The sequence below is a fragment of the Mauremys reevesii genome, linkage group 1, assembly GCF_016161935.1.
Source record: "Mauremys reevesii isolate NIE-2019 linkage group 1, ASM1616193v1, whole genome shotgun sequence".
NCBI classification, from domain to species: Eukaryota; Metazoa; Chordata; order Testudines; family Geoemydidae; genus Mauremys; species Mauremys reevesii.
This window is the reverse complement of record NC_052623.1, coordinates 103,323,984-103,335,995: the sequence shown is the minus strand read 5'-3', so window position 1 is coordinate 103,335,995 and position 12,012 is coordinate 103,323,984.

Sequence of the window (12,012 nt, the reverse complement as noted above, 5' to 3'; positions counted from 1 at the left end):
CAAAATTACTGTACAAACCTAATTCGCTTTTTCAATATCGCAAGGACTGCAATGCCGAACCATTCTTTTTGCAAGGGGACATGGTATAATGCGGTATTAACAAGGAACGTACCCTACGACAGCCAGGGAGGGCATCATGTTCAGTGAATAAAGTTCATTTTGCTCGAGAGCTCTTGAAAGACGAAAACAGACAGCTTACAATTAAAACGCATTTTAGTGTGCTCTGTTTAAACGCCAAACCTATTACCAAAGCATAAATCAGATCAAGCCTTTTAGATGATAAAATAGTTACTGAATATTTGGCAAAGGTTTCTCCAAACAGTTTCATTCAAATGTGCAAAGCGACTTTCAGTGAAAGGGCATTTGCAGAGACTAAACCTTTCAGACGGGCAAGAAAGGGCTATTTTTGTCTGAATGACAAAGGTGAGGTATAACAACCAAGGAGGCCCAGCCAGAATTGTCCTTTAGGATCTACCAGACACTTTTTGCTTCAGCCTTTGGCGTCCTGATGCAAAGTATTACATTGCTGGGCTAGGCAAGTCCATGGGGTTGACTTTTCCAAATGCTGCGAGTTTTCACACACATCTTTCTAATTGTGGAAGTTGCAAAAACTTCAAATTATTCCTCTTCCTTGATCTTTCGGGCATTATTTTTATGTGTGAACAACGGTATAAATCAGTTCAGCGTCAGTGTTTCCAAAGAATTTGGTGGCGTTAATAGAGTTTATGATGGTCTGATTTTATGGAGAATAAAGGCAAAATGTTATATAATAACCCAGCGCCAGAAAAGAAATTTGGCTACAAGCCAGGAATTCAGAGTATCAAATTTCGTATGTGAAACGAGCTAGACGGTCTCAGCACTAGTACAAAACCCAAAGCAACGCAGAACCTAACCCTTCCTTAATTCGCTGGCCACATGCAAACACACCCTGGGCTGTGTGTGTACGCATTCCTGTCCGTAATCCTAAATAATGTCGAACGTGTCTTGGCGGAACCGTTCACACACTAATGCCGTTATCCAAAGCAGGCTATGCACGTGCCGGGAGGGTTTTATGAAAGCGTCGGGCGCAAGCACTTTCAAAGCCCCCGTTTGTTTTACAGTCAATATTTGATTTTATGGTAGCTGCGTCCGCCAGAAGGGCGGGCGCGCACCCCCCACCCCAGCACGCCGGTCTGAACCCTATTTTTATATTGCTTTTGTGCCTGGTATAAACAAACTGCGCTTCGGATTCCAGAGGCAGCATCACGGGCTTGCAAACAACGCAGTGACCCTTTACCAACAAATTAGTTTTTAACGTTGTCTCCAAGCTAGGTGAGGCTCTCTGAGAGCAAAAGTGCCAGGGTTCTGGTATATCAGCTGCAGCTCCTGCTAGCGGGTTTGCCCCGGGTATCTCCCAAGGTGCTGTTATAAAGACGTTATGAAACATGCAAAGGATTTAATGCAATTCTAAAGCTGGACCTCTTTTTTTGTTGTTGTCATTTCTGCTTATTCCGGTGGTTTTCTCACCCTCTACCCCACCTCTCTGATGAATTAACGCATTAGTCTGCTCCTTTGCGAACAAACTATTCCGAAGTCTCTGAAGTTAGCGCTATTGCTAGCGGGAGCAAATCGCTTAAATGGAGTTAATATATAGTTACTGGCCATTTCACCACCCAAGAGCCTACTCTTCCATCTTCAGCAAGACACGAGAAAGGCTGTATCCCGCGCCAAGCGGATTTTTTTAAATAGAGAGTTTTAAAACAGCTCACTGACACATTGCCTCGCCCTGAGATTAGGCTACCGCGCTTCTCCTGTTCCGTTCCTCTCCCTGAGATGGCAGATCATGCTGGAAAGTTGTGTCGTGAGCGCACACAACAGTCAGGCGGAGATGGAATGTTTTACAGCAGCTGTTGAGCATTTCCCTGCCTAGTTATTAAACGCGAAAGGGAGTAAATTAAAATGGCAAAGTGAAATGAAATACAAGCCGCCGTGGCTTTCTGTTAAGAGACAGCAGCTAATTAAGGAATATTTGACTCCCTCAAAAAGACAGAGTCTCGGAGGTGACATAAAACTTCTTTAAAATCATGAGCAAAAAACCCGAGAATTATGGACGGGCTCAAGGGTACAGCTTTTAAAACAAAATAATTCCTGCCCCTCAAGAGGGATTTTTTTAACGGTATTCAGGGAGTATTAAACTAAACCAACTCTTCTGAGTTCAAGTTTTCTGGTGGTTAGCCAGGAAAGAGCCCCAGCCGGTGTTTTAAACAGCACTGCCAACAGAGGCTAATTTCCAGGGACAGCCCTTGAATTTTGTTTCCCCTTCCATGCCACAGGAAAAGTCTCTCTCTAAACTGTCCATCATCCGTTCACTGGGGATCTTTGACTATTTTATGCGACTCCATCTCCCCAGTCAGAGCACAGAACAAGCTGCACAAGGATATTACTGAGCCCTGCTTTTTCCATTTACTTTGTCAGCACTTACATTTCTGTTCTCTAGTTGGCAATGTTCATATGCCAGATGCGTTTGCCGTTTGTTATATCCTGCAGAGGTTGGAGAAATGTAACCAATTATCGGTTCTACAACTGAACCTAACCGTCACTGATTGTTAGTAGTAGTGTCCCTGTATTATTTGACACTTAAATTCCGGGTACTTGACAATGCACCACGTTCCCATGGATACAAAGCCTGGCAGACGTGGCTCACAGGTGAAGTTTTAGGGATTCATTGATGGACCCCAACATTATTATGATCTTAGGCAGAAAACTATTAACGTCACACACACACACACACACACACACACACACACACACACACACACACACACACACACACACACACACACACACACAAAATAATAAAAAAAACAACCCTAAGAAGATTATTTAAAAAAATGAAAGCAAAGAGGCAGTCAAGTTCCTGAGGGGTAACTAAATATTGGACCCTATGCCCAAGGTACTCGGAGACATTAATCAGTTGGAGATCTAAGGATTTAACAGCATCTGTTAACTATGGAACTTGTTTAAACGGTGTTTCATTTCCCCCTTTTAAATCACCGTAGAAACAAGAGATTTTCCCCCTGCCTTTGCTACAGTTTTGTTTAATATTCTTCCCCAAAGTATCTATTTGTGTGATCACAACTTAACCCCCCCATATTTATGATTAGCAGAATCGTCGGCCATTATACAAGTATCTTCAGGATCATGTTCATTAGAGAAGTAAAATCGTGGCGATTTTCCTCCAGGCTGCATCCAAACCGAATAAAGGCTGGCATTCACGGCAGACCTCAGTAGAAAGAGTCGGGGGCGGGGGATGGCTATTTAAAGGCAGATATACGTGTATGGTTTGGCTGGTACTGCAGAGTTGGCTTTTTTTTTGCTCCCCTGTTCAATAAACCGAGTCACCGGTGGGGCAGCGCACCTCTCTCCCGCAGGTGCCGAAGAAGTACGTGGTTTACAATGCACGTGCCGTGCTTTGAGCTGGGTTCAGAATAAAAAAGAAACTGGATGTGAAACTCCAAGCAAAGGCCAGAGCCTGGCGACCAGGGAGCGCAAGACAGCGAGAAAACGCCGCTGGGACCAGACAATCGCTCTCTGCCTCCCGCCCCGCACCTGAGCCGGCCCAGGCACAGCAGCTGGGCGGGGCGGCTCCTTTCCCTGGCCCTGGCCCTGGCCGCACTGGGAGAGGCCCGGGCACCCCCCCCCCATCCTGCCCAGGCGCCGAGCAAAGGGGGCTCCTTTCTCAACAGCCGCCCCCAGGCAGGGGGGCCGCCAAAGCAAACTCCCCAGCGCCACCAACGAGCCCGCCGCGCGGCTGTTGGGTGGGAAATTGGTCCCAGCGCTTCCGAAAACCACGGGCCAAACTTTGCCGCCTTGCCCCCATCGGCACCACGCGCTGCCTGGCCGCGGGCAGCGGCCTCGGGCCCCAAGGGGTTTGCGCAGGAAGGGAGGGGCGGGGCGTATTCATTCATTAACAGCCCTTCGGTATCTTCTCCCACCCTAACTCCGGCTGCCCCCTTCCCTGGCGGCCCGGCGGGCGCTGCCGGATGCGGGAGGCTGCAGTGCAGACCCTGGACCGCGGGACCTGCGCGCACCCGGCCGGCGGAGAGCAGCGTTATTGTCTGCTCCGTGCCGCAGCCCCGGTGCCCGGGGACGCCAGAAGAAAGAGGGACACCCGGGCCCCAAGGCACGGGCCCTTCATGTTGTTGTCAGTTTATTACACGGGAACCCAGAGCTGATCAATGCAGTCCAAACGCACGGACTCTTTACTGGTTGGGATGCCTGGTTTGGTGTGGATTTGCGGTGGGTGCTTCATGCCAATTATTCCAGGAAACCAGGGTGTTTATCAGGTTGGCAGATTTAGAAACGCGGCTAAACCAAGTCTTGGCTAAACAGCGCCTGGAAATCTGTGGTTGCTACGGGGCAAGAGACTTATCTGTCACCCAGTGCACGCAGTGGGTTGGCTTTCCACGTTTGCCTTGGGTGGATTTGTCTGACGTCTGCCCACAGAGGAATTTAGAAAACAGTCCTTTGCTTTTTAAACCTTACTAATCCAGACTCCGGCCAGGAAACAAACATCAGGGGAAGATATTTTTGTTGAGGGATATAACATACAAATCCAGGCGTCTAGGCAGTGAAACGAGGAACTGTACAAAGCTGGGAAGAGATGACAAGTAGAGAAATACTTGATGAGAATATAGGATTAAAGCAGGAACATACTTTTTCATAAGCAATTTGTAGGATACAGTGGAGCGAGAATTCACATGGAAAGTGAGAAACTCCAGAATGTAATGCAGCGAGGAGAAACCTACAGACATATGTATAACCCTCACTGGTCGTTTTAAATATATGTCTACAACAAGTTGATTCATACGCACGCACGCACGCGCACACACATTTTTGTAGTGTGCTGCATAATCATTCTTTTGTTCTTTAAGAGATTTGAAAACTTTGGAGCTCTATATGCGAAATTTAACCCTACACATTCATTCTCTTTTGGCTAATAATATGTTTTAAATGACCAGCGACGGAGTGCCCTGCATTAATGGTTAGCGATGCACTCTACATAGATTCAGACATTGACTCCCGAGGATTACTTTGCCAAGCTATGCTGTCTCATCAGCAGGTGTTAGTAACCGAGGCAGTGTTAAATCAACAAGCCGGGGGACAGGAGAAGATCTCACCTAACCAGGATGGGTCTAAAACCACAATATTCACAGAACACTGTTAAAGCAGAAACAAATTCGACTACTGTCAGGTTGTTTGGAATACAAGGATTACATAATCCACATGTTTTACAGTACAGAGATTATAAATGGCCTTCCTACATTTGAGGGAGAGGTCTGTATTGCCAAATTACAATCTCCTATTTCTGTCATGCTCTCAGAAATCTTCCAGACCTAAGATAAGATAAGAAAGGCAGCAGATAGTTACACCCATCTTCAATCACTATCTGACATTACATTTTAAAGGGACAATCCAGCTGACATGGTGCTTGGAAGGTACCATTGTGCCAACCAGGGGCCACTCTTTCTCATTCTGCAACCTTGGAGGGAGTGCTGAAGAAGTGACATAGTCAGCTCTGGAGATATGTGGAAAGAGGCAGTTGTGGACCAGATTGTTAGCTTCATCTCCCCTTACAACACTTATTTTCCACTCAGGAGACTTGCTGGCTGATCTCAAAAGTGGGAAAATAACTTGTAGTGACAGCTTGTGGGCAGGGAAGATAATATATGGAGCTATACCTATCTCGTAGAACTGGAAGAGACCTTGAAAGGTCATTGAGTCCAGCCCCTGCCTTCACTAGCAGGACCAAGAAGATAAGACCTCCCCTCTCCTCCCAATTCTATATAGTCTGGATTTTGAACCCACTTCCTAGGGAGACTGCCTCTGTCTTTGGGAGGGCAGGGACAGGTGGCAATGGGTTGAGATGCCAGGACCCATTCTTTCTCCCATTGAAGTCAAAGGGAGTTCTGACTTAGACTTCATGGGGGCTAGATTGGTTGCTCCATGCTGGAGCTGGGTGGCTGGAAGAGAAGAAGGTGAGCCAGTCCAATATAAGAGCAACATTTGTAAGGAGTTAAAAAAACTAATCCCTGCAGGCACATTGATTTCTGGGGGTGCCCCCCCGGAACAGAATAGGACCATTTATCAGGCTCTGTGTCCACATTTTCATCTGATCCTTTATGTTGCTGATGATAATTTACAATCTATGTTATTCCCTGCTCAGAAATGCATGTTTTATGTTTGGCCACTTTGGAATATTAGATTTAGTCAACGGTGGGAATTTAAAACCCAGCTAATCCTAACAGTGCCCTCAACAGAAGAACACAGCATTGGAAGGATGTTTAATGAGCCCTTTCCTAAGGAAATAATTCTCTTAATCAGCAGTTAGAATATTTCCCCCTCCCTCCTGCCCACATCATGGAAATGAAAATTTTCCATCGAATATGTATTCAAAGAGGCGGAATCTAATGAGCTGTGCATGGACGAGAGCTAGGACTCCCCACATTCTAATCCCAGCTCTAACACTGATTCCCTTTTCGCAAAGCACTCCAACCTTACTTTCCACATCTGTAAAATGGATATAATATGAACTACCTCTTTCCCTCACAGGGCCTCCATAGGTTATTGAATATTTTTAAAGATGGTAGAAGAGTAAACGTAGCTATGTATGTATGCACATATTCTTGCAGCCAGCTTGCAACATTGTAGTCCTAGGTATTTTGCTGCTATTACAGTTTGGTTGGCATACATTTTATACAAGAATGTAATATTCTAGAATCTCATGTATGCACATGTAGGAGGCATCCTTTGTTTTCTTTAATTTCAAGCACAAAATAGCTTTTTAATTTTTTTTCAAGAACTGCAGAAAATCACTTGGCCGCCTGGCAAACAGATTTCTTAATGCTTATGAGCTTACTGCTATTTGCCTGGTGGGCTCACTTTGGATTCTCCCCATTAGCCTCAAAATGTTTTTTATAAAAAGTCTAGATTTGACAGAAAATTGATACTTTTGAAAGTTCCAGAGCTAGTGCAGCTGTTGAAATAGAAAGTAATAATCATGCAAGGGATGCTGCATCATGACATCATGGGATGTGCACCTGTCTCCTTCCAGGCAGGTGTCTGTATAAGAAGCAATGTAAAGTGAATACAAAAGCAGCACTTTTAGGTGATTTTTTCCACCTTTCATAAAGCATCTGGCAGACCTAGGGATGAAGAGAAGGGAGAAATGGTAAACTCCGAAACAGCACTTGAAAGTGCATTTTTGGCCTTGAAGAGTTTTTTAAAACTCTATTATATTGAAGAACTGTCAGTGAGCCAACAGGAGAGAAATACTTTTGATTTTTAGTCTGAAACACAAAGCACAAAGACTTGAGATTCAAACACAATAAAGGACATTAAATCCAAAGAGAAAGTGGGCTACATGCACTAATCTGGCTACCACTTCCATATGCCTGTACTAGCTATCAGATCTGAGTGAGATAACTCAACCAGGCTGCTGCTGCTGCTGTGACAGTGTCACTGGGGAACTGTCCAGCCAAACAACACCTCCGATAAAACGGTGTGGTGTGTCATTACTGAATGCCAGCCTAAGGAAACCAGTGATATTACTCAAGCACAATTGCCAGGACCCACCGCTCCCCCACTGTAAAACACCACACAGAAGAGTACTACCCCCAAAACAGCTGTAGCTGAGCTGATAACCATGAAGATGTGAGAAAGGTTCTATCAGAGAGGCAGTGGAGGCCAGAGTCAGGGCACTAGAGCAGGACTCAGGCAGACTGGGTTTTATTCCCAGCTCTTCCACTGTCCTGCGTTGTGACCTGGGGCAAGTCTGTTTCTTCTCCGGTTCTCTGTCTGTCTTGTCTATTTAGATGGTAAGCTCTGGCCCTTACAGAGGTCTGGGCTAAACTGAGTCTTGGCATAACTACATTGCCTAATGCCTGGAGACAAGCTTTATGAACAAGCTCCATCATCTTGGGTTTCATCCAATCAGCCCTCTCCACGTTCCCCATATTTACCCTGCAACGTTGTGTGTATTTTAAGCTGTTAAAACAACCTGCCTCCATAGCCTTCTCTGGTCAGCAGGGAATAAGGTGGCCCCAAACCATTCAGTCATGAAAAGGTGAGAAAATAAAACAAAAAAGAAGGAAAGTTTAAAAAAAAAGCACCCAAACTAGCATCTGCAGTTTTCCATTATACCATTCTGCCACCATGGGGTATTGTGGAAGGCAGTAAATCATCAGCACTCCTGGCCTCACTCCTGGCTCCTGGACTGAGAGGAGACCTCAAACAGAGGAAAGTGCTCCGGTCTCAATTTCAGTGATGCAGTCTGCAGGGGAATGGAGGGAACCAACTCTGCAGTGTGTACCCTGCCGCGGCTGTCTCCATCTCTGTCTTTTCCTCCGGGACTCTACTATAGACTTCAGGGAAAAGTTTTAATATAATTAGGATATCCAATGGGATCTCTCCCTTGGTCTTTCTCTTCCTCAGTAAGGATTGCTCTTTTGGATAAAAGACTGAATTCTGACACATGTGCGTATGTGTGCTAAACCCAGCATACCAGCCTCAGACCTGGGCTCTGGTGATTGGCACACCCGATGGAGTGTGGCTCATCTTCTGCCTGAAAGGCTCTGACAGATCCTTTTCTAATCCCTCCCATGACAGGCACGCTTTTATGTATCTGCCTTTTTCCATTCACAGAGTAAGAAGTTGGTTCTGAACTTGCATTTTGCCTCTTGCATGGAAATCAGTTCCAAGAGTACACTGTGTGGGAATCCCTGCACTAAATCAAGGGCCATGAGGTGAGAGTCCATGTGAAAATTATTTTTAATCTTCAATATTTGTGATGCGCTCACTGAAGCTTGGAAATTAAAGTTCTCTCCCTGCCAATGTTTCTGTTTCCATTTGGTAAACATTTCTTTCCTCTTTCCAGTGGAGCAGAAGCCTAAATGGCTGCCTTGTGTTTACACCAACTCTCTGTGCACCATGATAATCAACGCTGTTAGCATCAAAATGTACAGCTCTGGGACTAGTGCTTCATAGCCAGCCACAAGCAGGGGAGCTTGCACATTGGTTTTGGTGTGTCAGACATAACTGGGGGCTGCTTTTTTTCTTAAATTGAGATAAACTACTGGATATTTTTTCTAGTAAGTAGAATCTTGAGGACATTTCCCCAATTATATTAAAGTATGTAATTTTTAAATTTTATGTATGTATTTATTTTGCTTCTACCATTTTCTCATGTCCCTTTCAGATAGGCCCTACTCCTAAACATGACTCATGAAACATGTGAGCATGGCATTCCATTTTATTGTATCTCAGAGATGCCACACAATACAAGCTCAGTCATGTTACATGGGAGAGTTTTTCTAACTGCTAGTCCTGCAGACTCAACCTAGACTCTGAAAGTCCAACTAGGTGCTTTTTGGCTTCTCCATCGCCACCAGTAATAAATATTCAAAGACTCAAATTCTTGCCACACAAGGGTTGCAGTTAGGCTAGCCAGGGAATGTGCTGATTCAGAACATTCTTTCAGGCTTTTCTGCTAGCACATCTCCTAGGCAGTTCCTGGAGAACTTTGAAGCTGCCTCTGCAGAACAGAAACCTTGAATGAAGGCAGGTAATGAAAATACTTGTGCTCCCTTGAGATGAATGGCCTTTGGTGTAGGGGTGCCAAGAAAGTGTGCACTTGGTGAGTGTACGTTTGTGTGATGGGGTGAAAAGGATGGAGGTGTAGCAGGAAAAGCATGAAAGAAGAAGAAACAAGAAGGTGTCAGATAAATACACCAGGCCTGCTCAGTTTATCTTACACACCCCTGTCCGTTGCTTTCCCTACTACATCCCTGCTCTGATATACACACACTATCAGCAAGTAAGCGAATCACACTCTTTTTCTGATCTATGTCTTGCTCTACCATTTATGACACTTCTAAAAATGGCCCAATGCTTTTGGAGCCATTTTTTTAATGCTGTACGTTAACATAAGAACATAAGAACAGCCATACCGGGTCAGACCAAAGGTCCATCTAGCCCAGTATCTGTCTACCGACAGTGGCCAATGCCAGGTGCCCCCGAGGGAGTGAACCTAACAGGCAATGATCAAGTGATCTCTCTCCTGCCATCCATCTCCATCCTCTGATGAACAGAGGCTAGGGACACCATTCTTACCCATCCTGGCTAATAGCCATTTATGGACTTAGCCACCATGAATTTATCCAGTCCCCTTTTAAACATTGTTACAGTCCTAGCCTTCACAACCTCCTCAGGTAAGGAATTCCACAAGTTGACTGTGCGCTGCGTGAAGAAGAACTTCCTTTTATTTGTTTTAAACCTGCTGCCTATTAATTTCATTTGGTGACCCCTAGTTCTTGTATTATGGGAATAAGTAAATAACTTTTCCTTATCCACTTTCTCAACATCACTCATGATTTTATATACCTCTATCATGTCCCCCCTTAGTCTCCTCTTTTCCAAACTGAAGAGTCCTAGCCTCTTTAATCTTTCCTCATATGGGACCCTCTCTAAACCCCTAATCATTTTAGTTGCTCTTTTCTGAACCTTTTCTAGTGCTAGAATATCTTTTTTGAGGTGAGGATACCACATCTGTACACAGTATTCGAGATGTGGGCGTACCATGGATTTATATAAGGGCAATAATATATTCTCAGTCTTATTCTCTATCCCCTTTTTAATGATTCCTAACATCCTGTTTGCTTTTTTGACCGCCTCTGCACACTGCGTGGACATCTTCAGGGAACTATCCACGATAACTCCAAGATCTTTTTCCTGACTCGTTGTAGCTAAATTAGCCCCCATCATGTTGTATGTATAGTTGGGGTTATTTTTTCCAATGTGCATTACTTTACATTTATCCACATTAAATTTCATTTGCCATTTTGTTTGCCCAATCACTTAGTTTTGTGAGATCTTTTTGAAGTTCTTCACAATCTGCTTTGGTCTTAACTATCTTGAGTAGTTTAGTATCATCTGCAAACTTTGCCACCTCACTGTTTACCCCTTTCTCCAGATCATTTATGAATAAATTGAATAGGATTGGTCCTAGGACTGACCCTTGGGGAACACCACTAGTTACCCCTCTCCATTCTGAGAATTTACCATTAATTCCTACCCTTTGTTCCTGTCCTTTAACCAGTTCTCAATCCATGAAAGGACTTTTCCTTTTATCCCATGACAGCTTAATTTACGTAAGAGCCTTTGGTGAGGGACCTTGTCAAAGGCTTTCTGGAAATCTAAGTACACTATGTCCACGGATCCCCTTGTCCACATGTTTGTTGACCCCTTCAAAGAACTCTAATAGATTAGTAAGACACGATTTCCCTTTACAGAAACCATGTTGACTATTGCTCAAGAGTTTATGTTTTTCTATGTGTCTGACAATTTTATTCTTTACTATTGTTTCAACTAATTTGCCCGATACCGACGTTAGACTTACCAGTCTGTAATTGCCAGGATCACCCCTAGAGCCCTTTTTAAATATTGGCGTTACATTAGCTAACTTCCAGTCATTGGGTACCGAAGCCGATTTAAAGGACAGGTTACAAACCTTGGTTAATAGTTCCGCAACTTCACATTTGAGTTCTTTCAGAACTCTTGGGTGAATGCCATCTGGTCCCGGTGACTTGTTAATGTTGAGTTTATCAATTAATTCCAAAACCTCCTCTAGTGACACTTCAATCTGTGACAGTTCCTCAGATTTGTCACCTACAAAAGCCAGCTCAGGTTTGGGAATCTCCCTAACATCCTCAGCCGTGAAGACTGAAGCAAATAATCCATTTAATTTCTCCGCAATGACTTTATCATCTTTAAGCGCTCCTTTTGTATTTTCATCGTCAAAGGGCCCCACTGGTTGTTTAGCAGGCTTCCTGCTTCTGATGTACTTAAAAAACATTTTGTTATTACCTTTGGAGTTTTTGGCTAGCCGTTCTTCAAACTCCTCTTTGGCTTTTCTTATTACACTCTTGCATTTAAGTTGGCAGTGTTTGTGCTCCTTTCTATTTGCCTCACTAGGAT